This window comes from Peromyscus maniculatus, chromosome 4, assembly GCF_049852395.1.
Source record: "Peromyscus maniculatus bairdii isolate BWxNUB_F1_BW_parent chromosome 4, HU_Pman_BW_mat_3.1, whole genome shotgun sequence".
NCBI classification, from domain to species: domain Eukaryota; kingdom Metazoa; phylum Chordata; class Mammalia; order Rodentia; family Cricetidae; genus Peromyscus; species Peromyscus maniculatus.
In genome coordinates this window covers 70,999,640-71,026,774 of record NC_134855.1, presented here as the reverse complement: position 1 = coordinate 71,026,774, position 27,135 = coordinate 70,999,640, and the positions used below count along the sequence as shown (strand labels likewise).

The following is a 27,135-nucleotide window of genomic DNA, read 5'->3' as shown; positions in this document are numbered from 1 at the left end:
AGGGTTATAAAGGCCTGAGAAGCTTGGGGAAGGGAGGGAGGCCCGTGAACCGGAGAAGTTTAGGGTGGGGGGCGGGGTGAGAAGAGCTGAGAGGAGCCGGCCGCTGGTAGTTGATACTGAGGAATCCTGGCATCCGCATCTGCTTTGGTATTCTAATAGACACCACAGGTAACCATTTGTCCCGGGTTTCTTTTGGACCTGACAGTAGACCCCCCCATCACCACCACCTCTTTGGGTTTCTGCTTTCATTTAGCTTTTGGCGTTTGTTTGGGAGTGTTCCATAGTCATGGGTTAATTTGGTAAATTTGTAGTCCAGCCAGCATTTTGAGCATGATGGTCAGGGAGCTAATCTCCTTCATGCACAGCCCCTCTGTCCTCACCTTGCTAAGCCCGTGTCCTCATCTCTAAGGTGAGTGTTGTGTGGGTTAGCGTTACACAGTGACGTATGTAAATTACCCAGGACGGTGCTTGCTTAATAGAAACTCAAAGCTGAGTTTTGAGTCACTTCCTGCTTCCTTTCCCTGTGGTGGGAGAGAGAGGGGCCTGGTCGTTGGGAGTCAGCCAAGCCCATCCCAGCAGCCTTCCAGGCTCCCCTTCTGCTCAAGCCAGGCCCACTTCCCTGTCCCAGTCCTGGAGCAGGCCCCTGCACAGGCTTTCACTGTGTCTTGCTTCCTCCCTCACTGGAAGAGGGCCAGAAGCAATGCAAGGCTTCTCTCTGTCAGCGCCCTGCAGGGCTGCTGGAAACACAACTGTCCACACAGAGGCTGGGCTGCCAGTCCTCTGGCTCTCACTCTTTCCACTCTTCCTGTCCCCTCTGCAAATATGGATGAAAAAAAATTGCTTTGATTGGGTTTATTTTTTATTTTATTTTATTTTATTTTATTTTATTTTATTTTATTTTATTTTATTTTATTTTATTTTATTTTGGTTTTTCGAGACAGGGTTTCTCTGTGTAGCTTTGCGCCTTTCCTGGATCTCGCTTTGGAGACCAGGCTGGCCTCGAACTCACAGAGATCCGCCTGCCTCTGCCTCCCGAGTGCTGGGATTAAAGGCGTGCGCCACCACCACCCGGCTTGATTGGGTTTATGAATAGCTTTTAATTTTTAAATAATTCCAGATTTGTTTGTAAAGGGTATAAAAGTGCTACAAAGACCATGTGTGCTTCCTTACACCAGATCTCCAAATGTCCATGCTCTAGTTTGCTTGCTCGCCATACGTTACATATCTACCTATTTTAACAGGCACATATTGCTATTCCTGGTTCTGGGTCATTGGAGAGGCAGATGCAATACTTCCCCCCTAAAGACAAGGACATGTTTTTCATAGCCACATTAAGAGTCAGGAAATTAGCATCAATCTAACACCATGAGGTAGCTGCTCCACTCACGTTCTCATACAGCAAAAAATCATTTTTCTCCTGGCCCAGGATCACATGATCACTTAGCTGCCAGGTGTCTAATATAGAACAATGCCCAGTTGGCCTTTGTGGTCTTTGAGGAGTATGGACCAGTTATATGTGGTAGAAAGGGCCCGCCTTGGAGTGCTCCTGTCACAGATTTCAGTGCGTATAATAACTAGTGACAGTTAGATTTGGGTGTGTATTTGTAGCAACAACCATTGTGGGGAAGCAGGAAGTACAGGGTGTTGCTTCATCCAGCGCTGATGCAGCTAGCTTTACATCTGCAGTTAAAGTGGCCTCTGCGTGTTGCTACTCTGAAGTCAAGATTTTGTCCATTTTTAATTAATAAGCATTTGGGAGAGTCTATAAAGATCCAAGTCCTCACCCAAATTCACCCTGTGGCTTTAGCATCCATCAACAGTCCCCACTCAACTCAGTTATTTCTATGAGACTTACTAATCAGACCCTTACGATGTGTGTGTGGGTGCCTGCATGAGTCGATATGCATGCCATGTGTGCAAGTGCCGCTGATGGCCAGAAGAAGGCATTGGACTCCCTGGAGCTGGAGTTACAGACACTTATGAGCCACCAGATGTGGGTGTTGGGAACCAAACATGGGTCCTCTGCAAGAGCAGCAAGTACTATTAACCACTGAGCTATCACTCCAGCCCCTAATCAGAGACCTTTTAAAGACTCCACATCACTTCCTCTATGTACTGGTTGGCATTCTGACGTAGTGAAGACGGATATTCCTCACAGTCCATTTGTTTATTTGTACATTTGCTTATTTATATCACTATGGACTCATAGTTCGTGGCTTATTTAATATATTACTGTTGCTATTATTGATTTGTGTGTGTTGTGTTGTTTTGGGGGAGCACATGTACCACTGTATGCGTATGAACCCCTTTATGGAGCTGATTCTCTCCTCCTACCTTTATGTGGGTCAGGTTCCTGGGTTTGCAAGGCAAGAGCCTTTACCCATTGATATTGGTTGTAGCATTAAGGCAACTCCACATAGTTAAAAGGGAGGTTTATTTTGTGGGGTAACTTACAAGTAAAGGGATAGGTTTCAGGGTTCAGGAAAGGTGAAGCGCAGTCCAGTGGTGTTCTTTGGAGAACTCTGCTCGGTCTACCTCCAGCATTCAGGATCCAGGAATCAAGAGAGCTGGCACATCCGGATTTTGGGTCTTAAGGGCTCCTGTCTCGGCCCCACCTTGTAGGCGTGACAGTTACCGAAGCCTCAATGGGGGTAGTACTTCCAGGTCAAAGCTGGAACAGCTACCCACTGCACATTGAGCTGTCTTGCTGGCCTTCTTACCATAGCTTCTGAGACAGGATCTCTCACTAAGCCTGGAGCTCACTGATTTCTGCTAGACTGGCAGGTCAGCAAGCCCCAGGGATCTGCCCATCCCTGCCCCCGCTCCTCCCAGCCCTAGGATTGACATGGCACGCTCAGATTTTCACACAGGTTCTAGGGATCTGAACACAAGTCCTCACAACTTCGGGGCAAACGTGTTACCAGAGACATCTCTCCAGCTCCTTATCACCATTTATCGTAGAGCTTAAGGGGTTCTGGACCTAGTGGGAGCCCACAAGTGCTCTCACTTCTTCCTGCACTGGGAATAGAGTCTGTGCCTGTGTCTCCCTAACTGCAAGTCCTCACTCCTAGCACAGCCCTTAGCCCTCTTTAAATGTGTGAACACTTGCCTGTAAAGTGGCGGTAATAATGGTAACTAGCAGAGCGTTCTGCAGGAAATAACTGAGCTGGTGCATATAAAATCCTTGGGGCACCAGGAATGTTTATTACCCATTTACCATGTAAGTGCCAGGCTCCATTCTAAAACGCTTATGTGTATCAGTCCATTACACTGAGCCTGTGCAGTAACTAGTGTTATTTCTGTATTTTGAAGAAGAAATAGGTTTAGGGGCTGGAGAGATTGGCTCAGCAGGTAAGAGTGCATACTGATCCTGCAGAGGACCCGAGTTTGGTCCCCAGCACCCACATCAGCACCCACATCACCTCCTGTAACTTCAGCTCCAAGGGATCTGACACACTTTTCTGTGGTCACCTGCATACATGTGCACACATGCACGCGCGCGCGCACACACACACACACACACACACACACACATACATACACACACATACATATATATATATACATAAAATAATTTTTAAAGAAACAGACCAAGAGTGAGGAAATGTCTTGTATAAAGTCACACCAGCAATAATCAGTGGATCCAGATTTTTTTTTTTTTCGATACAGGGTTTCTCTGTGTAGCTTTGCACCTTTCCTGGATCTCGCTTTGGAGACCAGGCTGGCCTCGAACTCACAGAGATCCGCCTGCCTCTGCCTCCCGAGTGCTGGGATTAAAGGCGTGCGCCACCACCGCCCGGCTGGATCCAGATTTTTAACCCAGATCTATTTGCTCCAGAGCTTGAGTACTGACAAGAACATGATAGAAATTTCCACAGTGATTGAGAGGGAGACCGATGTAATGAGTATAATAACACAGAGAAGGGGAAGATACGTCGGGAATGTAAAGGCACCCAGAGGGCCCAGCCTGCACGATGTAATCCAGAAAGCAGAGTATGAGATGTGAAGGCCCAGACCCCTGAGCAGCTCCCTGGGTGTCATCTCATCTGATGACATCGCCATAATTCAACCCATCATCTACTAGCTACATCTACAGAACTTGATAGTCTGTCCCCATGCTGCCTTCTACCCATGCCTCTACCAGGCCTTCCTTGACCAGGCGGCTTCATTCTCCTGATGGTTAGGGACACAACGCCCCTCCCCGAGTGCTCCTAATAGTTGGCCCCTGGCTGCTGGCCATGACTTTGGCCACTGACCTTCTCCTTACAAGTTAGCACTGCTGCAGTTCCACAGTTACTCACCGGGCTGCTCAGTTTCCATCTGTCTATCCTGGTGGGCTTGGAGGTCCGTGAAAACAGACAGCCGTCTGCTATTGGTTCTTTCAGAGCTCCTGGATCTGTCTGACTTGAGGCAGGTGCTCACTAGGGACCCACTGCTTGTGCGAGCCACCAGACCTTTGCTTTCTCTTCCGTCCCCCACACTGACTTTCCCAGGAGTCCCATACGAGAGGTATCCGACTATAAAGGACAGCGCGGTGGTGGCTCAGAAAAAGGAAGGCTCTCGTTCCAACCCCCACCCCAGCCAAGTGTAACAGTGGGGTCCAGCCTGGTTCTCCGGGTTAGCTTCATGCAACTGTGTCCCTCTCTGTCCTTTGCTCAGAGTTCACATCCCCAGCCCCACAAAAGAGCCCTGGGATTCTGGAAACCCATAATGGGGCACTTGGGCGGTCAATAGTTCACAGGAAACACGGTCACTTATGTCTCAGTCCTTGCTTTGAGGTTTATGAGATTCAGTTATTGCTGATGGAGAAGCTGCCTCAGCAGCAGCTCAAACTGACAGCCATGCTTGGCTGTGAGCCCTGGGGCCAACTGGAGGAGACACCTTCCACCTCCAGGGAAGGCCAACCCCACCTGTAATGACAGGTGTCAGGGATAAACCCGGTAGATTAGGAGACAGAACCTAGGGATCAGGTCATTTGCTATTTGGTCAGATTGGCCAATATAGGACAAGTGTCTCCATATCAGGTTCGCCATGGGGACAAGTAGTGACGAAACATTAACTAGAAGTTAAAGGCTACTTGTACTCTGAGCAGAGAGTTGGGGGCCAGGTGGGGAAGATCCAGGGCTGTTTCTCTGTATCCAGATTGCTGACTGAGCTGGTGAGGTGCAGAGTCTTGGCTTGGATACATTTCCTATGTTTCTGTTGCTGTGATACAGTACTGTGACACGATTGACTTAGAGGAGAAAGTGTTTGTTCTGGCTACAGTCAAGAAGGATGCAGTCCCTCCTGGAGAAGTCATGACGGTAAGGTCAGGAAGCTGGCTGGTCACACTGCATCCACACTCAGGAAGCTGGCTGGTCACACTGCATCCACACTCAGGAAGCTGGCTGGTCACACTGCATCCACACTCAGGAAGCTGGCTGGTCACACTGCATCCACACTCAGGAAGCAGGGAGTGGGATCAGGCTATAAGCCTCAAGGCCGCCACAGGGACTCACTCACCCCACTTCCCACACAGCCACACCAGCTGGAGGCCTGTGGGGGACAGCACATTCAGCCGACCACAACCTGACTCCAGCAACACTAAATCCTAACCTCTAGGATAAATTATTTTTATCTATCTATCTATCTATCTATCTATCTATCTATCTATCTATCTATCTATGTTTTTCAAGACAGGGTTTCTCTGGGTAGCCCTGGCTGTCCTGGATCTTACTCTGTATACCAGGCTGGCCTCGAGCTCAGAGACCCACCTGCCTCTGCCTCTCAAGTGCTGGGCTTAAAGGTATGTGCCACCACTACCCGGCTCTTTCTTATAAACTCTAATCCAAAGTCTTCCAAGTATGATACTAGATCTTGACATCAATGTCGTAGAGGAAAGGCTAGATAACACAACCTAGGAGGAGCCAAGCCAGAGCCAAGTCTACCAGTGGGGATATTTTTCATCCTAGGCAGCTGAGAACTTGCATGATTTTTTTTTGTGTGTGTGTGCACAGTATGACTCTCAAATAGTAGCTTCAACACGTGTGTTACATTTATAGATCCCATATGTATCTGCCATGTATTTTTAGACACCGATACCCTGTTCTTCAGTTGCTTTTGATGTGTAGATTGGGAAAGAAACCTCGGTGTGTGCAGTAATAATTTCCAAGTGATAATCTTAATGAAATTCCATGCTTTTAACAGTCTAAAAATTACTTTCATCTTCCCTTGACCCCTGTGTGGGCTAAAGTAGGACAATTTGATTGCATTTGATAGTAAAGGGAACTCCCAGACTAAGAAAAAAAAAAAGAAACTTAATGAAAATGAAAAAGAGGCAGAGCCCGAGGTATCTCTGGGAATGTTGGAGGAAGATGTTTCATCTTCTCTTAAAGAATGAGGTCTTGGGGCTGGGGAGATGGCCCAGTGGGCAGGGAAACTTACTTTGCAAGATGAGGCTCTGGGTTCAAATCCTCATTACCCACATACAAAGCCAAAAGTGTGTGTGTGTGTGTGTGTGTGTGTGTGTGTGTGTGTGTGTGTGTGTGTGTGTGTGTGCCTGTAACTCTAGCATTGGGGTGAGGAGACAGGAGGATCCTGAATGCTTGCTAGTCAGCCAGCCTGGCTGGAACAGAGAGCTTCCAGTTCAGTGAGTGACCCTGTCTCAAGGAAATACGATACCATCAGAGGAAAATATTTTACATCTTGCTCTGATCTCCATAAGCACATGCATGGATGCATGCACCCACTTATTTATTTGAATGCATCACACACATATAACACACACACACATGCACATGCACACGCACATGTGCACATGCTATAGAGGTCTCTGGGAACTTGGGGGAGAATCTCCCAGGATAACTCACCCCTACCCCGATCTTTCTTGGTTCTGAGGATTGAAAGCTGGGCCTCCTGCATTCTAGGCAAGCATGTCACCAGTGTGCCACACTCTGTAGTCACTGTCTGTGTTTCTTTATTCACTAAATGAACCTCCTCCCACCCCAGAACCGACCTTGGTTTTTCTGCAGTGGATATACAAGGTCCCTGTGATATGGAAAAATTGAAGAAGCTGAAATTGTAAGATACAGAACTGACATTCACTGGAATGAGTGCTCCTGCAGGCACAGCTCTGTTTCTCCTGTTCACTGTGGTCCACAGCACTGAGAACAGTGCCTGGAAAATGGGGGAGGGGGGTCCAGGAAACATTTGTGGAATGGCTATCCTGAGTGTCCTCAAGGCAAAGCTAAGTAGAGACCTCGTCTCAAGACACACATCTGTGAACTCAGTGGGACTCACACAGATGCTGATTTTTGGGGGGCAGACAGCTGCTGAGTGTGCTATGGTTGCTGTCAATCGAGGGTTGGCAGGGGTGGTGCCTTCTGGAGCAACTGAGGGAAAAATCTACCCTGTGCCTCTTTCCCAGTTTCTAGTGGCTGCCAGGAATCCATGGCATTCCTTGGCACACAGACACATCACTCCTTGCTCTACCTCTCTCTCCATATGGTCTTCTTTTATCTACATCTTTTGTTTGGCCCTTCTCTTCCTCCTCCTCCTCCTCCTCCTCCTCCTTCCCCTCTTCCTCCTCCTCTTCCTCTTGTACTGGGTTTGACACCAGAGCCTTCTGCATTCTGGGCAAGCCCTTTGCCCATGTGCTATACACCACAGCCTCTTTTCTTCTTGCAGGCCTTTGTCATGTGGGCTGAGGAGGTGGCTCAGTGGATAAAGTGCTTGCCCAGATTCCCAACACCTGTGTAAAAAGTTGGACGCGGCAGCAAGTGCCATCGTGCCCGAGGGATAGAGAGGTGGGTCCTGGGCAGTTCTCTGGCCAGCAAGTCTAGCCCAAATGGTAAGCTCCGTGCTTAGTGGACGACCCTATCTCAAAACATAGGATAATGGCTCAGCAGATAAACAGCTTGCCACCAAGTCTAACATCCTGACTTTGATTCCTGGGCCCACATGGGAAGAGGAGAGAACCAGTTCTTACAATTGTCCTCTGACCTACACACACACACCCTGAGTCCTGAGTTTGATTCCTGGGCCCACATGGTAAGAGGAAAGAACCAATTCTTACAAATTGTCCTCTGACACCCCCCCCCCCAACACACAATATTAAAAAGAGACCATTGTCATTGGTTTAGGATCTACCCAAATAATTAGTACAATCTAATCTTTGCTCTATACCCTAATCACATTTTTAAAGACCTATATTTCCCCAAAATTCATAATCAGTTACAGGTGAACATACACCTGTTTGGGGGAGGGTACAAGTCAATGCCTGTGCTACCATCCAAGACGCCCCCAAGGATCCCTTCCTCAGCTCTCTGGCTCAAACCCTGATCTGTGTCATCTGTATGTGTCCCGAGCAGCTCTGCGGAAAGGCTCATGTGGTGGACACAAAAGTTTGTGGCCCACCGTTAAAAAGATGCACCCCAGGCAGCTCCCACAGCTGAGGCTAGCCCCAGCTGGCTGTTGCCAGTGTCCTGACTGCAGCCTTAGGTGAGGCTCTGAGCCAGGGGCTCCCACTACGCAGCTCCCAACCCCTGCGCCCAGAGACTGGGGGTGCTAACTGTTCATTGTTTCAAACCGTCACATTTATCATGACGCAATAGGTTATAAACCAAGATTTTTGTACTCAGTGGTAGAAACACCTAAAATGTAGGGGTGATTTTGGAATTACACAGTCAGAAGATGCTGCAAAGATTCCGAGGACAGCTGTGGGAAGATGACTGTCCCAGAGAAGTTTCTGGAGGAAGAATGGGATCCATGTGGAGGCTGTCGGAGGGTGGGTGGGGGGGACAGGAAGGGAGGGAGAGAGGAGGGAAGAAGTGGAAGGATGGGGAGAGAGGGAAGAAGGAAGGGGGAGAGGGAGGGGAGAATGGAGGAAGAGAGGGGTGAAAAGAGGGATATTGCATGGGAATTGGGAATCCGTGTAATGCATTGGCAGGCATTTTTAGCTGTTAAACATGAAGAAGTGGGAATTTGATAGATTTGAAAATTCTAGGTGTCTGCAGATGCAAGCAACACTAAAATAAGACAAGCATCTGAGGAAGATGAGACCCAGGGTGCTGAGTCCCACCCCTGCCTTACGCCATCGGGGGAAACAGTTTAGGGTACCATGGTCCGATAACTTATTAAGACTTCAGGCAAATATAAAAGGAGTTCTGTCAATAGTCTTCATCCACAGAGAACCCTCTCAAGTCTCAAGAGTATGATTCACTAATCTACTCCATCAAACGATAGGGCATCTAGAAGGCTAAGTGTGGCTGTACTTGCTTGTAATTCTAGCATTTCAGAAAATGAGGTGTGAAGACCGTGAACTAGAGGCCAGCCTAGGTGATGTCATGAGTTCAAGGGCAGCTTGATCTACAGCGTGAGAACCTGTCTAGAAAAACTAAATGAACAGATATTTTATAAATGGCCAAGCTTTTTAGAAGCTCGTGGTGTCTCTCACGAGAAGCCCAAAATGGAGGTTTATCTCTATGAGACTTCTGTGTGGTGAAGAAAATTCCAAGACTCACAAGACATCCAGGAAACTTCAAAGGACTTCAGCTGAAAGAGGGGTGCTCAGTCTTAGCAGGACAGACAAGGGTAGAAATGAAAAAGAATGATTCCAGCCCTCAAATGTTTACAGAAAGCTAGTTCAGAAAACTACCGATTGATACCCATGTGTGGCCTGTCACAGAAATGGAATGGTGACTCAGGGTGCCTAGAGGGTGCAGCCCTGCTGTGGGAAATTGTTTCTTGAGAGGAGTAAGACTTAAGGTCTTAAGGAGCCTGCCTTTGCAGTCTAGGCCGTATCATCGCCATTTGGTGATTTCTGTCTCCCACTCGCCTCTTTTGAACAGTAGTTTCTGCAGTGATTTTTTTCACAGTTATTTGTTATTCGTAGGGGACAGGAGAACTTGTCTCAGCAGTTCTTAGGTCTAAGATGGAGAAGGAATGTATTCAAGCAGCCATACTTGGGTACCATAGAGCATCGTCTGCCGCTGGCTCTGACTTAGGTGATGAGATTCTGGACTTCAAGCTGGTGTTGTAGTAAGACAAGACTTTAGGAGTACCAGGATGGAGTAAGTGCATCATACATGTAGGAGCCATGTAGATAATGAGAAAAGGGGCAGATTATAATAGCCAACCTCTAATGTGTAATCTTCATCTTCCAACATTAGCATCTTTGTATAGTTAGTGTATGAATATGTCAGAAGGAAACATCTAGAACTCATCAGTGGTCTATGGAAAAGTCTCGTATAAGCAACGGCAAGAGCTATGCGAGGAGCAGAGCGCTTCAAGGATGGGGAGAGAGAGTCAGAGGTGATAGTTGAAGAGTTAGTGGCTGAGATGTTTCTGCAATCAAGGAAAGATAGCAATCTACAGACTTCCAGAGCCTGAAATTAATCCTAAACAAATAAAAACCAAATATATCCCTGGGCATTTCATAATACAAAAACCACTGGAAAAGAGAAAAATCATTGGAATTAGGCAAGGAGGAAAGACAAGTGACCCTCAAAGGCATGACAGGCTGTGGTTGACCCCCAGCAATACCAGAGCTGGGGAATCTCTGAATTACTCCTTTAAGATGTGCAGTGAAACTCAGATGTCAGCCCAGAATTGTCTCTCCTGTGAAAAGATTATTTGGAATCATCAAGGCAAAATCCTCCAAGCAAAATTTTGAAAGAAGACAAATAGACTAAGGTTTTTTTTTTTTTAAATGGACTTATGTGTAATAGAAAACGCTGGAAAGAATGCAAAGTCCATCAACAGGGAAAGGGGCCACAGCACGTTGCATCATGGAGGATTATAAAGCAGTAAGGACTGAGGAATGCCTCTGCACTGCTCTCTAGAAGGAATTCTGAGGTATAGTAACTTTAAAAGGCACAGACGGTATGTTACCTTTCATCTGAGATCATGAACGTGATATGTTTATTTACAACACAAAAAAGTACAAGCCATAATTTTTTTTTGCAAAAAAAAAAAAAAGGTTAGATATGAGAATAGCGAGAAGGAACAGTAGTGTATAGAGGTCAGAATATTTGAATAGGTTGGTTTTGTGCATCTGGCTTTGGAAATATGTAATCTCATATAATTATAAAACCAAACACATTTAGACATTTACTTTATTTAATGTATATGTGTGTGCCTAAGTGTATGTATCTATGTATGTATGTGCACCACATGCATGCAATGGCTGGATTCTGAAGAGGACATTGGAGCCCCTGAAACTGGATTATAGATGGTTGTGAGCCACCCTGTGGGTAGTAGGAACCAAACCTGGGTCCCCTACAAGAGCAGTACGTGCTCTTAACTGCTGAGGCATCTCTCTGGCCCCCAAAGCCAAATTAAAATTAAGACTGAATCCTCAGAATTAAAAGTGAAATACATTGATCCAATCATATAGCAAGTTGGGGCCATATCAGCACAGTGAGGAATTATTTCACCTGCATAGCAAACAGTGAGGAACTATTTCACATGCACACCACACAGTGTTTTTTCACACTGTAAGAGGCTTGCAGAGGAATAAGGGGTACCCAAAACATCAAAAACAGGATCACACCCCAAGCTGTTTCTAGAAATCATGTTGTTAGTACTGAAACCTGAGAGAACTGTCTGCATTGGGTGTTCAGGCATGAATCAGGGTGTGAACTCAGATGAGGCAGGGAGAGCTAGGTACTCAAGGAGGTTCTCAGGCACCTGCTCTTCAGGGAAGTGGTGCCGTATTACAGCCTGTGCCCTGTGCACCTCACATTCTCTGTGTAAGATGAAGTCCATGTATGAACACATCAGAAACATCGAGAACTATATTCCTTGGTGTGGGAGAGTGACTGACAGGACTGAGTAAATTTGAATCTGAAGTAACAGCGTGGAAGAGTAGCACTTGTCTTCTCGTGATGAGTATATTTGTAGAAATAAGAATACATTTCCTAGCTCTGGGCACTGAAAAGTCTGGGGACAATGACTAACTAACTCAGTGATAAGAAACAAGCCTGGTTCCCAGATTGTGGTCTTCAAATACTATTTACCACTACCAGTTACCATGGGAATTTGTAGAGTGTGTGGGTGAGCCTGGGACGATGTCTCTCTCCAGAAAGCTATGAGGAACTATGAGAGTCAGTCAGAAGGACTCAAGGGCAGCTTGTGTAAGCCTCTCTGGTCACTGGTGGGGCAGTTAGAGCGCCAGGGAGGACACTGTGGCCTGAAGCACACCAGATATGCTCAATTCCACAAGTCATAAAGACACTAGGAAGCCACCTCTGGAAAGCACCAAGAAACAAGGAACAACCTGCACTTGAAAATACAAAATAGAGGGAAAAGATCAATTCTCCTGTCTCTATGTAAACCATGCTTCAGCATCAGCAAATGATCTGGTGAGGAAAAGTTTCCCTTGATAGAATTTTTTTTTGTCTTTGTTTTTATTGAGACAGAGTCTCGCTGTGTAGACCAGGCTGAGCTTGAACTCGTGATCCACCTGTGTCAGCCTCTTGAGGGTTGGGATCACAACACTGTGCTGTTAATGCCCAGCTCTTCATAGAACTTTTCCAGTTCTATGTCAGAATCAGAACATGACCATTCCCAACCTCTAATGAACGCATAGGTCTTGGCAGTGGCCTTCAGTCTGTGTGTGTATCACCCAGAGATCAGGAAGCAGACCGAATGTGCTTCCTGGTGGGAAACACATCACCTTACCAATCATGTTCCCAAAGAATCCGACCTGAATTTGATCAGTTCTCTGAATCCATCAACAGGCTTATAGAGAACACAGAGACCATGGTGGGGGAGGGGGAGGGGAAGGGGGGAGGGAGGGGGGGATACAGACAGCAAAACCCTGACTGTTGTTCAATAATGACAGCAACAAAGGCAAAGGGGGAAATGAAAAAGAAACTCTATAGAAACTTAACCAATAGATGAGGCAGCACCAACACAGAGAACGTGTTTGCATTCCAGTTCAATCAAGGGAGGCCTAGGAAAAGCGATGGCAGCTGGCGAAATGTGGACGCTGGTGAGACTCATGACGATACACTGAGTCACTGCTGTTTTTCTTTTTCCTGGTAGACGCTGCAGTCTTGTTTAGAGACAGAGTCCTCGGCTTCAAAGAGGTAATCCTAATACATTGGCAGGGGAAACGGAACAACAGCTTGGCATTTGCTGAGCAGTTCGTCGTGAGGGGCCCGGGACACCGGATGCAGAGAACAGCACTGGCCAGGACTCAGGTAATTGCTGGAACTGGTGGGTGTTCTTTTAGTTTATTTTCTTCTGGTCATGCGGACATTTGTCATAATAAAAAGCCCGAATAGAAAGAATCAAACAGAGGTTTTCAGACAATCTCTTTATACTCAAGGATATTCTAAGGGAGCCTTAGTCTGAAGGGACATTATCCTGGGTGGAAGATCAGAAAATGCAAAAGGAATGGTGGGCAGGGCATGGTGGCACCCTAGAGGAGGAGGCAGAAAGGTCAGGAGTTCAAGGTCATCCTCAGCTACCTAGTAAGTTTGAGGTCAGCTTGAGCTACAGGAGACCCTTGTCTTGAAAAACTAAAAACAATCAAAGAAAAGGAGATGAAGAAAATGTAAATCCGACTGAACCCTGGTTATGCAAAATCATCGTAAACCACCTCTGAACTCTTAGAATTGTAGCAGGAGCAAGCAAAGGCCCTGTGACTGGGGAACTGACAAAAGGGAGTGTAAATGGCTTGGGTCCTTGTGTGGCCTAGCGTAGAATTAGGTATTGAGTTGCACGAGGCTCTGGCAAGTTTCGGGTTCATAACACAGCTTCCAGGGTAACAATTTTAAGAATGCACTAAGTACATATGAGTCCAATGCTAACTATGGGGAAGAAAAAAGGGAGGTATGACTAGAGATGAGTCACAGTGAAGAGCACCTGCAGCTCTTTCAGAGGACCGGGTTCAGTTCCCAGCACCCACATGGCAGCTCACAATGCTCCATTACTCCAGCTCCCAGGAATCTGACGCCCCTTTCTGGTCTCTGTGGCACCAGACACACATATGGCATACATACATGCAGGCCCACACACATACACATAAACTAGAAAGAAAGTGGGAAGAATGGAAAGATACACCTTTCCCTGCCACCAACAGCAAAAAATAAAAATAAAAATAATAAAATAAAGCAAAACATATAATGGATAGACTAAGCAGAAAACACAGCATAAGGTGGCAGATTTGAACCCGACTATGTGGGTAAGTTCAATCAAAACCAATAGACTAATTAAAAAGTGAATATGGTCAAACTAGATTTCAAATATCAAACTGTGTGCCATTTACACGAGAGGAATTTAAAACGTAAAGTCACTTTGAAAGAATGAAAAGCTTAGTGCATGCAAATACTAAACAATAAAATAATAGGGCAGTGATATTAATATTAAACAAAGCAGATTCAAGACAGAAATATGGATAGAAATAAGAGGGTTATGGAAAAATACTAAACATTAAAAATTTTAAATTGCATTTATGTATGTGGGGGGATGTTGTGGATGAGGGTGTACCAGAGAACCTGTGTGGGACAGCTTGAGGGAGGTGGTCCTCTTCTTCTACCATGTGGGTCCCAGGAATTGAGCTCAGGTCACCATGGCAGACCTGACAGGAGGTACTCCTAACCTGCTGAACCATCTCACCAGCTCCCAAAGCTTACTCACCATGTTGACTGCTCTGAGAGTCTGTGTGCTGCTTCTCCCTGGCTGAGGCTGGGGAGACAGAGGCTGTGCCCGGGAGAGCCAGGTGGCCTGATGGCTGCCAGCCTGGTTGGTCTCGGTTTTGCTTTCCAAGCTGCCGGATGCAGGATAAGCTATGCCTTTGCTTTCTGGCCTCTCCCATGCCACATTCCATCACGAGGAGGTTTGTTGTCTCAATGAGTGAATGGTAAGAGTGTTGTTATCTGGACAGCTGACATCAGAGCATAAGCCCTTAGTCACGTTAGCTCTGTGTTGACAAATTACCATGTCTTAACCCCCTCAGTCCTCCTAGTGACCCTGTGAGGTAGATTTTATTTTTTGTCCCCATTTTAAGAACTGAAAATCAGGGCAAAAGCAAGTGGAGGAACTAGTTCAACGTCAGAGAACCGGAGAGGGGATAGGCAAGATTGGAGCCCCAGCCTTGCTGCTGTGCCGACAATTTATATCTCTGAATAAATCTCTAGTATCAGCATATGGAAAAAAAAATGGTACTGAAGAGCAGTCAGCCTGGAAAGGCAGAAGTGATATGGGGAGAAAATGGAGACATCTTCATACAAGATACAAGTATTTACTAAACTTGCAACAATATTTAAGCATTGCAGAGTAGGGGGAAGCAGATGGGGACCAAGTTGAGACCCTAGAAACAGATATACACAAGTGTGGGAGGATTGGATGGATAGACAGATAATGGAGGTGGGGGATGGGGATGGTCAGTAAGTATACTGTGTCCTGTTGGGAAGAAGTGTCTATCCAGATGGGAAATCACAAATACAAGTTGCTACCTACTATCTATCACATTTGGTTATATACTCCAGGCAGATTTAAAACCTTTGAGGGGCTTGGGACCTGGCTTGATATTTAAAACACTCACCACACAAGTGTGAGACTGGGCACATCCACAGAAACCTGTGTTACTGTTGGATGATATGATGATCTGTCTGTAATTCCAGCCACAGAAGGTGGAAACAGGGACAGGGATCTTCAGAGAAAGCTGGCTAGCAAGACTAGTCACATGGTTGAGCTCTGGATTTGACTGGGAGACCCTGCCTCAATAAATAACTTGGAAGATCAATGGGAGATGATTCCTGACATCCACCTTGGGCCTCCACATTCGCACATTTGCATCCCCACACATGCAAAACCTGCACACACACACATACAAAGAAACCACAAACATGCGCGCGCGCGTGCGCACGCGCACACACACACACACACACACACACACACACACACGCATGTGAACTCCATACACATGAAAATGGAAAAAGGAAAAACAAACTTTGCAGGAGGTAACACAGGATATCTTTATATCTTGACTCTTGCATTACACTGCAATACAATCAATCAAAAGGCCTCTCTATTTGACAGAGACATCAAATACCAGATAACAAGATGCACGGCATATGCAAAGAAATATTGGGAACTTGCAAATCATGTCCAGAATGACTAAGGCTATCTCTCAAGCAGCAAGAAACATGGATAAGGGATTTGAACAGTTTAAAGAAGGTCCCAGTGCAGGGCCAGGGGTGTGGGGGAGGGATGGCAGTGGGGGTGGGGGCGAGCAAACATTTGTAGCTTATGGAGGCCCTGGCAATCCAGCCTTCCCCGACATAGGCCCCAGACTCTCTGCATTTTATTGGTCTGCCTTGCTGGTAAGATGCTGAGCCTCATGAGTACTGCAATATATCTACAACAACAATACTTCATATCCTTCCATCTGGCAAAATTGAGCAAGTCTAATCACACTTGCTAGTCAATGTGGAAATAGTCACACAATGTAGAAATGGTCACATAGTATGATCCAGGGTTTCTACCTCTGGGATCCATGGGGAAAATTTTTTACGTGTGTGTGTGTGTGTGTGTGTGTGTGTGTGTGTGTGTGTGTATAAAACATGTGAAAGGGGAGGTTCATTGCACACGGTAGAAGTAACAAAGAAAACAAAACAAAGTAAAAAGGTGGAGCCAGGCAGCCTCCTGCCCTCAGCGGATCCTCCTCTTTGGTATCCTCAGATAACAGCAAGTTGTGATAATTGTGTGACAAACAGTCCTGAAAATGAGTAAAGCTGCTGTTCAGATCAACATGGTCGAGGCAGGTGTGGCATATCATCGGATGAAAAGACGGACATCGACCAGAGGCTTAGAGTAAAGTCTAGGTGCTCAGGGCCACAGAACAAGCTGCTCATGATTTCGCAGGCTGGGACTGGTTGCATGTGAGACTGGGTCTGGGGAGTCGCCTGGGAAGAAGGTGCATGAGGTTAAAAAAACCACTTTCAACTGTGTTCAGTAACATGGAGGAATGTCAGCGCTTGCCTTGCAAGCAGGAGGAGCTGAGTGCCACCCCCAGCACCCATGTGAACAAACCAGACATGGCAGCAGCATGCTCTTGTAACTCCTGCACCAAGGAGGCAGAGACAGGGAGGTCCCTGGAGCTCAGTGACCAGTCAGCCTAGCCTGCTTGAATAGCTCCAGCCAGGTGAGAGACCCTGGCTCAAAATATCCAGTTGGTATCTGAGGAACCATACCCAAGGTTGACCTCTGGCCTCCACACACACACACATGCATGCATGAACACATGTGCATGTGCACCTACAGCACATGTATAACACACACACACACACACACACACACACACACACACACACACACACACACAGAAATATGAGAAACTGGAACAAATACAATGAAGCATTAAATCCATGTAATCCAGGTGGTGGATACAGACAGAGGTGACTGTTTTCTGATTTTTCTGAGTTTGAAATGAATCAGAATTAAGAGTAAGAAGCAACCGTTTAAGGTGGTAGAAGTATCCAATGCCTCATGCTCTTCTAGCTTGGAGGTACAGGGTGGTATCATATCTGACCCAGGCCATCAATATTTATACTAGGGTTACCTCTGAATAACGTGGCCTCTCCTGGGCCCCTTAGATCCCTTTCAAGGAGAGAAGGGTTCTCCCCACAGTGAGCCACCCCCAGCCAGTGGCAGCTGCCAGGGAAGCAGGTGTGAGTGTGGGCGGGGAGATGGCAGGGGTGTGTGTGAAGAGGCCTTGCTGTCAACTGCCTGAGCAGAAGATGATGGGTGGTGTTTGGAAGGCCCTGGTCTGTGCCTAACCTGTCTCAGCATGTTTTACAGAGAACAGAGGCTGCCAACCTGGAGGCCGCTATGACCCACCCCAACCTCAACCAGGAATGAAGAGCAGATCTGTGTTCTCACGAGAGGCTGAGGCACTGTGGAGGTGGCTGGGGCACAGCCGCAGGTAGAGTGCCTGTGCCAGAGATGATCCCACGTTGGACGGGCGTCTGCACACTGAAGACATGCTTGATCATCACTCAGCACATCAAGTCCATCCCCATCGCTGGGCAGCCATCTTCACCATCCATCACAGACAGTTTTCATCCTGCAAAGCTGAAACTCTACCATGAAGCACTGACTCCCCATTCACCGCGCCCCCCTCCCAGCCCCCTGGGACCATAACTGTCATTCTGCTCTCTGTCTCCCTGAGTTTGGCTATGCTAGGAACCTCACAGGAAAGGACCCATTCCTTGTGTGATTGATGTCTTTCACCTAGCCCAGGGTCATTTATCTGCCTCGTAGTGCATCTCAGAATTTCTGTTTATGGCTGCGTACTGTCTCACTGAATGGACATACCACATTATGTCAATGCAGTCATCATTTGCAGGTATTGCTTTTATTAGCATTTCCTTGAGTGTGTTACATCAGGGAGGGTCCCCTGACAAAGCCTGTGGCATTTCAGGTCACATCATCTCATGTGGTTCCAAGAAGCCTCCCCACCCCCTACCCCCCAGATCTCCAGGACAGAGGTGAAAGAGGCACCTCCTCAAAGGAAATTAGAGAAATCCAAGGTTTCCAACTGGTGCCCCAGCTTTTGCCAATAACCCTATAATCCATCCCTATTCCACCAATGCAAAGATAGTGTTTTGGTCCATTTTCAGATCCCCAGTGATGCCCCAATCCCTTAGGATAAAGTTCAAATGTCTATGGGAGACTGCGAAGCCCTCCATGGACCCATGCTCCATGGACCAAGTCTTCTCCATCACGCCCCACTCCTCACTTCTTAGTCCCCACCCCTACCTCTTAGTTCTCCCTAAGGCCAACGAGTTCCGCTTCTTTTAGGTCAGAAGACTCACAGTGTGTGCCCATTTGTGCAATTCTGTCTACCTGGATGACCCAGAGTGTCTGTGACCAGTTTTGTGCCCACCATATTAGGAGAGGTAACATGTTTATGAGGTCCAGACCCAGAGTCTGACTTTCGTGTTTGAGTCGGGATAAAGAAACCGGGATCCTAACCAAAATGTCCAAAAGACTGAATCACAGGAGAGGCGTGGTCATAGTGTGAGGACAGTTTTTTTTTTTTTTTTCAGAGACATTTCCACTCAAAACACCCATGTCCTGTCCTTCCTGGGGTCAGAAGGACCCAGCATGAGGATGATTCCCTCATGAGTACTTATGCAAGTGATAAGTGCTCATGCAAGACACCGAGCTCTTTGATTTATTGCAATTAGATAGTAAATACATTAAGGGTTGACAACAGAATGAGTAGATATATGTATAGATGATGAAACAATTATTATATGCCCAAGCTTATTAACCATCTGTCACCACACATGATACCATGTGTGTATGTATAAGAACACATGAGGTGGATCCACTATGTGAGAGATTTATAAATACAGTATGGCATTATCTATGGTCATCACGATGTACGTTAGAAGCCTTTTGTGTTACAACTGAAGTTTGTACCTTTGAACCAACAATGGTACCATTTCTCTATTTGCATTGCATGCTCATACTTTGGCTCCACAAGAGCAGTCACCTTGGAAAGTTTAGCCAGCTCTAGCAGACTAAGGGTCTGTTATGATCATGAGAACTGGGCTAACAGTCAGCCACAGCTCCTTGGCAGACACAATGGAACTCTCTCCCTGGCACATTAAGTCAAAACCACATCCAGTATGACTCTCCCCTCCGGGAGTGACCGGAGTTCCAGTTCCATCCTGAAGTGCTGCCACTTTCCAGCGGGGGGCCCTTGGTTCTTCCAGGCAAAGGGCAGGCATGTCATCTGTAGGTGGCTTCCGGCAGCCAGGCCTGGAATGGTGCCCTTCACTTATGCCTATCTTCATTGGTTGGCAGACATCATATGGTGTTATGGTTTGGGAGAGTCATCAGAGTCTAGAGTCTCTACCCCCCTCCTCTGTGTGTGTGTGTGTGTGTGTGTGTGTGTGTGTGTGTGTCTGTGTGTCTGTGTGTATCTGTGTCTGTGTGTGTGTCTATGCATGTTTCTGCGTGTGTGTCTGTGTGTGAGTGCAGATCTTGGTTGTTAGTGTGATGGTGTTAAGAAGTGACAGAACCTTTAAGAGGTGAAATCTAGTAGGAAAGTGCTAAGACATAAGGTAGCTCTTGTGGGACCCTGAGATTGTTCTCTCCTGGGCCAGGGGTGTTGTAGAATATTATTTTAAAGTGTGCTGCATTTTTTATGACTGCTTTTTTCCCCTTTGTTTGAAGTATGGCTTTCTTAGCATTTCACTTGTGATGACTGCTGTCCAGATAAACATTTTTGAGTGTCTAATAAAATTTGGACATTGTATTCTTTGAGAATCACCTATTTGCATCCTTTTTGGAAACTTCCTTAAGGTAGTTTTGTCTTGTTTTTGATAATTTATGAGTTCACTGTTTATTGGGGATAATTACTCTTTGCTTGTCATTTCCTTCCTAAATTATCTCTAAGATATTTGTCACTTGGCTCTGTTTTCTGTCTAGCTATTAATTGTAGCTAGTCAGTTTTGAGTGCATGCCAAGTATCAGGTCCTGTAAAAATTTGATTGGAATCATCTCATTCATCCTTGCAACGACTTTGAGGGAGGTGCTATGATTTTAGCTCCTATTTAACACATGGGGACATTGAGGCTCAGATGTTTATGTCACCTGACTTGTAGAGGGTGGCACCAGGATTCCATGAGACCAGGTCTCCCTGTCTCCACCACTGAACACCTCAGATGCTTTAGATGTGCCAACAACAATCCAAGATGGAATCTGAGGGTGACCTTTTTTTGGATGTGCTGTCAGAGGGCAGTGAATGGGTGGAGAATGGAGACAGGAAAGAAACCAAGTTTGCACTGATGAGCAAGTCACCCATGTGGTCTGCCTGGGGGCAGGGGTAGTAGCTCTGGAACACAAGATAGTAAATGCCTCTCTTGAGTCCTACCTGAATGCAAGAAGTGGGGAGATTTGGCCAATGGGTGCCTGGAACTGGTCTGAGGACACGTGAACTCAAAGGGCTTCGGATACGATATATCTACTGGCAGGTGCCCTCTCGATGGCTCGAGGAAAGCCCAGGGCCGAGACCCTCAGACCCAGGGCAGAAAATGCATATAGGTGGGACCTGCTACCATAGCCAAGTTCTTCCTGAAAAATGAACCATGAAACCCCAGCTGTGGGCACCTGTGGGCAGTGCTTACTTAGAAGGAAAACTTTCTCCAGCTCCTCCCCCACAGTGGGTTTAATGGGGGGAGGAAGCTGGCTCTTTGCTTTCCGGAAGTGTACCTGGGAAGGTCCAGGAGGCTGGCCTGAGCTAAGCTCTGGGGCTCTTTGCTCACCGCCTCCTTAGCATCATTTCTTGGCAGGCTGCCCAGACTGGAAAGGATGTGGCCACAGTGCCTGTCCTATGGCAGGTTTTGGACAAGGTTGTGAGGGAGGCTGACGGACATTCCCATGCCCAGCCTCTTCCTCTCCCCCCGTACCCTGTCCTGAACACCCTCATCTTTTTAATTTCCACCTCCATCTAGAACATTCCCTCTGCCAAGTAGCTGAGCATGGACAGGATCTCCACGGATGGGTTTGATGATTTGTGACTTGGAAAGTGTTCAGTGGCTAAAATCCATCTGCTGAGGTAGCACAGATAGAGCGTCATGTGAGTGACATGTTCTGCCTCCTTGTGTGGGCCCCAGAAACCCTCTTCCTAATTTACTAATTCACACCTTGCCTAACTGAAGCCTGGGAGCTGCAGTCTGGCAGGACCCCAGCTGGCCTGTTCCCTTCCTCCTCACTTTTCATGGAGGACTTGTCAGAGTAACCCCCAATCCTTTGACCCTGGCCCTCTGGACAGCTTCTCTGGTTTTAGCACCTTTATAAATATAATGGATGGCCATTTTGCTTTCTTCGATGGTGTTTGTGTGACTCTGGCCATCTGCTGAGCACTTTGCGGGGTCTTATCACAGACCTGTGCCTGGCATACAGACTCCCACCCTCTAATCTGAGCCTGAGAATCAAGGGTTTAGGGCTCTGGCTTTATTCGGGCTATAGGGTGAGTGGGGGATGCAGAAAATATATTCACAGGGGAGGGGCTGGGCATGTAATCAGTTAGTAGAATAATTGCTTATTGTGCACGGAGCTCTAGATTTGATCCCTGACATAGCTTGGTGGCACACACCTGTGCTCCCAGCACTTGGGAGGGGGAGAGGGGGTGCAGGAGTCATCCTTGGCTACATAGAGAGTTCAAGATCAGCCTGGGGGCGGGGAGGATTTCACTGCATCTATTTGGAATACTTGCTTAGATTCCTTGGCACTGAGATGTGATTTTGACCTTCATGGAGGTCCAGTGTGGTCTGAGAGACAGGCAGCCCTGAAGAATAGAGACTCAAGATGCGCTTGGGTGGTGGCCAGTGCTGCGGGGAGAAAGAGAAGGATGGCAAGGTGGTGGGCACTGGGGGGCTGTATCGGGTGGAGAGGGGCAGGAGCAGCTCTCTGGGAGCCTGAGGGATGGAGGGAGCTGGCCTGGGCAGGGGCAGGATGGCCACTCCGACAGTGGGAAGGGAATCACAGCGTGCTCTTGGACTGAGATCACAAGGACATGTTACTCTTTAAGGAATGCTGAGCAGATGGAGGTGTCATGCCTGGGTCAGTTCTGTAACTGTCCTCACTCAGCATATCATGGGGTGTGGGGCAGGAAAGGAGTCACCAGGTCCTGGACGGGATCCCTGCTCCCAGCCCCTCTCAGAACCTTCACGTTCTTGTTTATGAAAGTCTTAAAAAACATGGAATTCCCAGCCCCTGATCCTGGCTGGCGCTCAGTAGGTGTAGGTCACCTATGGCCGTACTGAGCACTCATTCCAGACAGGATGCGATTATGGCATTGTCCTCGGGGCACCTTGGGTCCTAAGGAAGCATGGCTGTGTGTGGCTCTGCTATTGAAGAGCCTCTCCATCCCCTCCATCTCCCTGTCACGCTCACTCGCTGTCTGCTTTATTTAGACTTGGTTCAAAATATCTTTCAGTAGTTCCTGAAAGCACACGGCTTGCTGGTCTTAGGAGGAAACGCAGTGGTGGGCCACAGACTCAGACGACCCTCTAGGTCCAAACAGAAGGTTTATGGGCAGACAGTCATGTCCCAGAGTTCTGTGTCCACTTGATAACGACCCCGTGAGGCTTGGTCTCCTGGGATACTAGACCAGGACGCTGTTGTCAGCTTTGAGTAAATTAGTGGTGACCTAGAGTTAGTGACGTTCAAAAGGACATTTCGTGGTGGGTCTTGCCAAGATATTCATTTCAAAGAAAGTCCTGGCTCCTTCACACTGCCTTTCCCGGTGGCCACGTGCCTTCCACAGAAGGGCCGAGTTACACAATGGGTTTCCCAAGCAAATGCAGATCCTGTAACAACCTTGCCCAGCTGAGGGGAACTCTTCTAGGCATGAGGCTGTGGGTCTGTGTGGAGAGTGCAGGTGGCATGCTTTTGCTGGGAAATGACTGGGCGCTCTGGAGTGGTCTCCTGGCTCAAGGCCACAACTTTGGAGACCCTGGATGGCTGTGGTGTGACAGGAACAGGGGAGACCTTCGTGTCTGTCTGTCTGTGTGTATGTGCATGCATGTGTGTGGAGGTCAGAGGCCAATACTGAGTGTCTTCCTCAACTACTTTCCACCTTGTTTTTGAGGCGGGGTCTCTCACTGAGCCTGGTGTTCATCCATGTATCTAGACTGACTGGCTATGGACCTCCAGGGGTCCACCCATCTCTGCCTTCCCAGTGCTAGAATTATAGGCAAACACCACCATGCCAGGCTTTTATGTGGGGTGCTTGGATCCAAACTCAGCTCCTTACTCAGGCATAGCAAGCACTTTGCCAAGAACCGTCTCTGCAGCCCCCTTATGTCCGTGTCTTCAGATCCTCTTAGGGAGAGTTCAGAGCTGGACTTCAGAGATGAGAGAGACTCAGTCTTGTACAGCTTCAAGGGACTGGCCACGTGGCATCCAACTCCCCATTTGTCAAATGGGGAAACTGACGCCCTAGAGTTGCCCATTCAAAGGTTGAGGAAGGTTGTGTATTCAAGTTCACTCCTTACCTGGCCTGGGTGCTCTGGCCTTCCCAGCCTAGCCCTGCACTCTCCTCAGGCCAAAGGTTGCAATATCTGCAAGTCACCATTGACTCTCAGCTCCAGGCCGGTCCCTGTCCTCTTCCCAATTCATCCATCAGGACCTTAACCCTAAGGTTGTGGGAATAAGAGGTAGGGCCTTTCGAGACCTGGTTAGGTTAGGGGTGGAGCGTGTGCGTGGATCCGTGTCTTTACAGGATGCTCAAGAGACCTGAATCCCTCCTTCCATAGTCTGAGGTCTCCTAAGAAGACCCCCCCCCCCATCTATGCATGCCAGAAAGCAGGCCTAGCCAGACAGCCTCTGCCGCCACTGGGTTCTTAGGCTTGGAGCCTTGGGGCCTGTGAGGAATAGCTCACTGTTGTTTACAGCACTAGCCCACAGTGTTTTGTTCAGCAGCCTGGATGGATGAAGGCAGATTTCTTCTTAGATGCTTTACTGTGGATTCTTTGAAATGCAGTGTCCTTGGGGAGCAGGTGGTGATTAGACAGACCCTTGTGTGTCCTTGGGGAGCAGGTGACAGGAGGCCTGTGCTCCCTCCTGCTGTACCAGCACCTCTCCGACGCCCTTCTGCCTCTGTCTGTCTGCCACCCAGGGCGAACTGGAGCATCCTTCAAGATAATGGAGGCAAAGTTTTGTTGCAAACAGGAGCTGGCTGTGAGAAGTGGTTCCAGTTAATGATTTACGCCTGGGGGCCGCGCTTCCTGGCAGGAAGCTAGGAAGGCAGAGCAGAGGAGAGGAAAGTGCAGTCCCAGGGCGGAGTCTCCCAGGGGCAGCGAGCAGGCCCTGGGGCTAGCTGTGGACATCGCTCTGGTTCTGGCTTCTGAGCATATTGTTTGTTCCTAAATACTTCCAAGTCCTTCCAGCAGACCCAGTAGACTCGGCACTGAGCATTCACACTGAGAACAGAGCCGGGGCCAAGTGAGGCTGGGTGCCTGGCCTCCAGCACCTCAGTGTAGTGGGGGAAGGTCCACAGCAACCAGGGGAGGCATAAATAATGCAGTGGCCACAGTTGTTAACTGCCCACTCAACAAGACCCTCAGGCAGAACAGAGCAGTCCAGACTCAGGTAGTCTGAGGCTGGCTGCTGGCTTCATTCCGCTTTCCACAGTCTTGGGAAAGGCATCCCACAGCTCTTAACATGGGACAACCTGAGTCATTGTTCATCCCTCTCTCACCCTCATTAACTCTTCTGGCAAGCTAGGTCACCCTGACCAGCCCAAGCTCCCTTCGGGTAGCCTGCTTCTAGTTACCACGCACGCTCGCACGCTGCCACGAGCGTCTCCCAGCCTCTGCCTCCCATCGCCCTCACTCACCCTTTTATCCAGAGGAAAGCACAGTCTAAAGACAACCAACCACCAGGCCCAGGAATTCTCAGACAAACATCTCCAGCATCCTGGTGTTTTCAGGATGTGGTCTAAGCTCCAGTCAGGAGGAGACCAGTTCTGGCTGGCCTGGCAGGTCTGTCCCCCTGGCCTCTCTTAGATGACGGTATTGAACTCTTGCTTACTGCAGGGCCTTTGCACCTGCTGCTGCCTGGAAGGGCTCTTTCCCCAGGCTTCACTCATCCTGTCTTACTTTCACGGCTCAGCTTCAAGGTCACCTGCTCGAAGACCCCCACCTCCACCCTCCTTTCTCTCCACCAGATGCACCTCAGCTCTGCTTGCCTTCATCATGTAGGTGTCTCGACTAGTGTACTATATTCCTTTGTTGGCTCGTTGGCTGGCTCTTTCCCTCTCAAGTGCCATGAACCCTGTCTACGTCTATAGCATGGATTCATTTCGTGACATGCCATGACAAAGCCCTGTGGCTAAACAACAGAGCGCGTCCCCTCACCTCACTGTCCTAGAAGATGAGAAAGTGGGAGCGCTCCAGTAAGACCGAGAGAAAGTATGACTCCAGAGATGCCCACACCTCAACTATGGCCGCCCCATGGGCATGGCAGAGGCTGGGACAATGGACTTCATGTCCCTTAGTGCCTGTAGGGATACACCCAGCAGGAGTTTCCTTCCTTTACCTGCCATCCAGGTACTAATCTCTACCCTAAAGCCTGTGCGACTGCCCGAGACTGAGAGCAGGAGGTGGCAGCCAGGTGAATGTGAGGTCAGCCAGCCTCCCAATATTTAGCTTTTTGCCAGCTGCGGCTTCACGCTGGGCCTCTCTGTCTGTCTGTCGCGTGGCATGGGAGTGGTGGCTGGATGAGGTGTGGTGTCTGGCTGGCCCTGTGCTGTGGCCCAGCCTGGACCCTGCGCCCGTGGAGAAGGATTGCAGGTGTGCCCAGCCAGTGCTGCGGGCAGCTGGTGCCACAGCTTCCAGCAAAGGTCTATGTAGGGTCGATCCCCCCCCCCCGTCACTCCCCCCCCCCTCCTGTCAGTTCCAGCCGCAGCTGGTGTCTGGGAATGGAGGGAAGCAAGGCAGGAAGTGGAATCTGGGTCACCAGCCCTGTTCCCTGGCTGCCTCTGCCTCCCTCTGAGACTGGAAGGTCACCCAGGCCGGGGCCAGGGACTATTCTGATTTGTGGGAGGAGCGAGCAGGGAAAAGCCCAGAGACCTAGCCAATTTCCCCCAACCAGCCCAAATGGCCTCCCCAGCGAAAAGGATCAGGCGAGCCTGGGTTCAAGGCTGGGTTCAAGGCCCGGGTTCAAGGCTCGGGCCGATGGAAACCCTGCAGAAGGTGGAAACCAGGACAAGGTGGGAAGCACGTGTTTTGGGCAAGCGAGACTTTTCCTTATGGGCACTTTAAACAGATGTTTCTTCCTCCAGCTCCTGCCGGGAATTTCCAGAATTCTGGAAGAGTCTCTGTGGAAACTCAGGGGTCAGATCTGTAACCCTTTCCCCATCACCCTCCCAGTGAAACAAAACAGGATGGGTGAATTCCCTGACACCGTGACCTCCAAGCACGAGTTTTCCGTGGTGTGAGGCCCTTTCTCATACAAATGTGGCCCTTTTACAAGGAAGTCTCCTCCCTTCTTTTAAGGACAGTAGGATGTAACAATAATTTATCCTAAAGTGCAAACAACTCCTTTTGGCTCCTGCCTTGCTCTGAGCGTTTGGCTATGACGTTCTGAAGCACTGGGCTGTATTTTCATTGCTCACACAGTCCC

The 27,135-nt window shown here is 48.2% G+C and overlaps 1 long non-coding RNA gene across 1 annotated transcript; it reads left to right on the top strand.

Annotated features, from left to right (window-relative positions):
- Positions 1-5,156: 5,156 nt before the first annotated feature.
- On the top strand, positions 5,157-21,004 carry LOC121828741 (uncharacterized). The gene is made up of 3 exons (XR_013050598.1): positions 5,157-5,303; positions 13,027-13,184; positions 17,791-21,004. It is a non-coding gene; the product is annotated as an uncharacterized LOC121828741 (long non-coding RNA).
- The last annotated feature ends 6,131 nt before the right edge of the window (positions 21,005-27,135 follow it).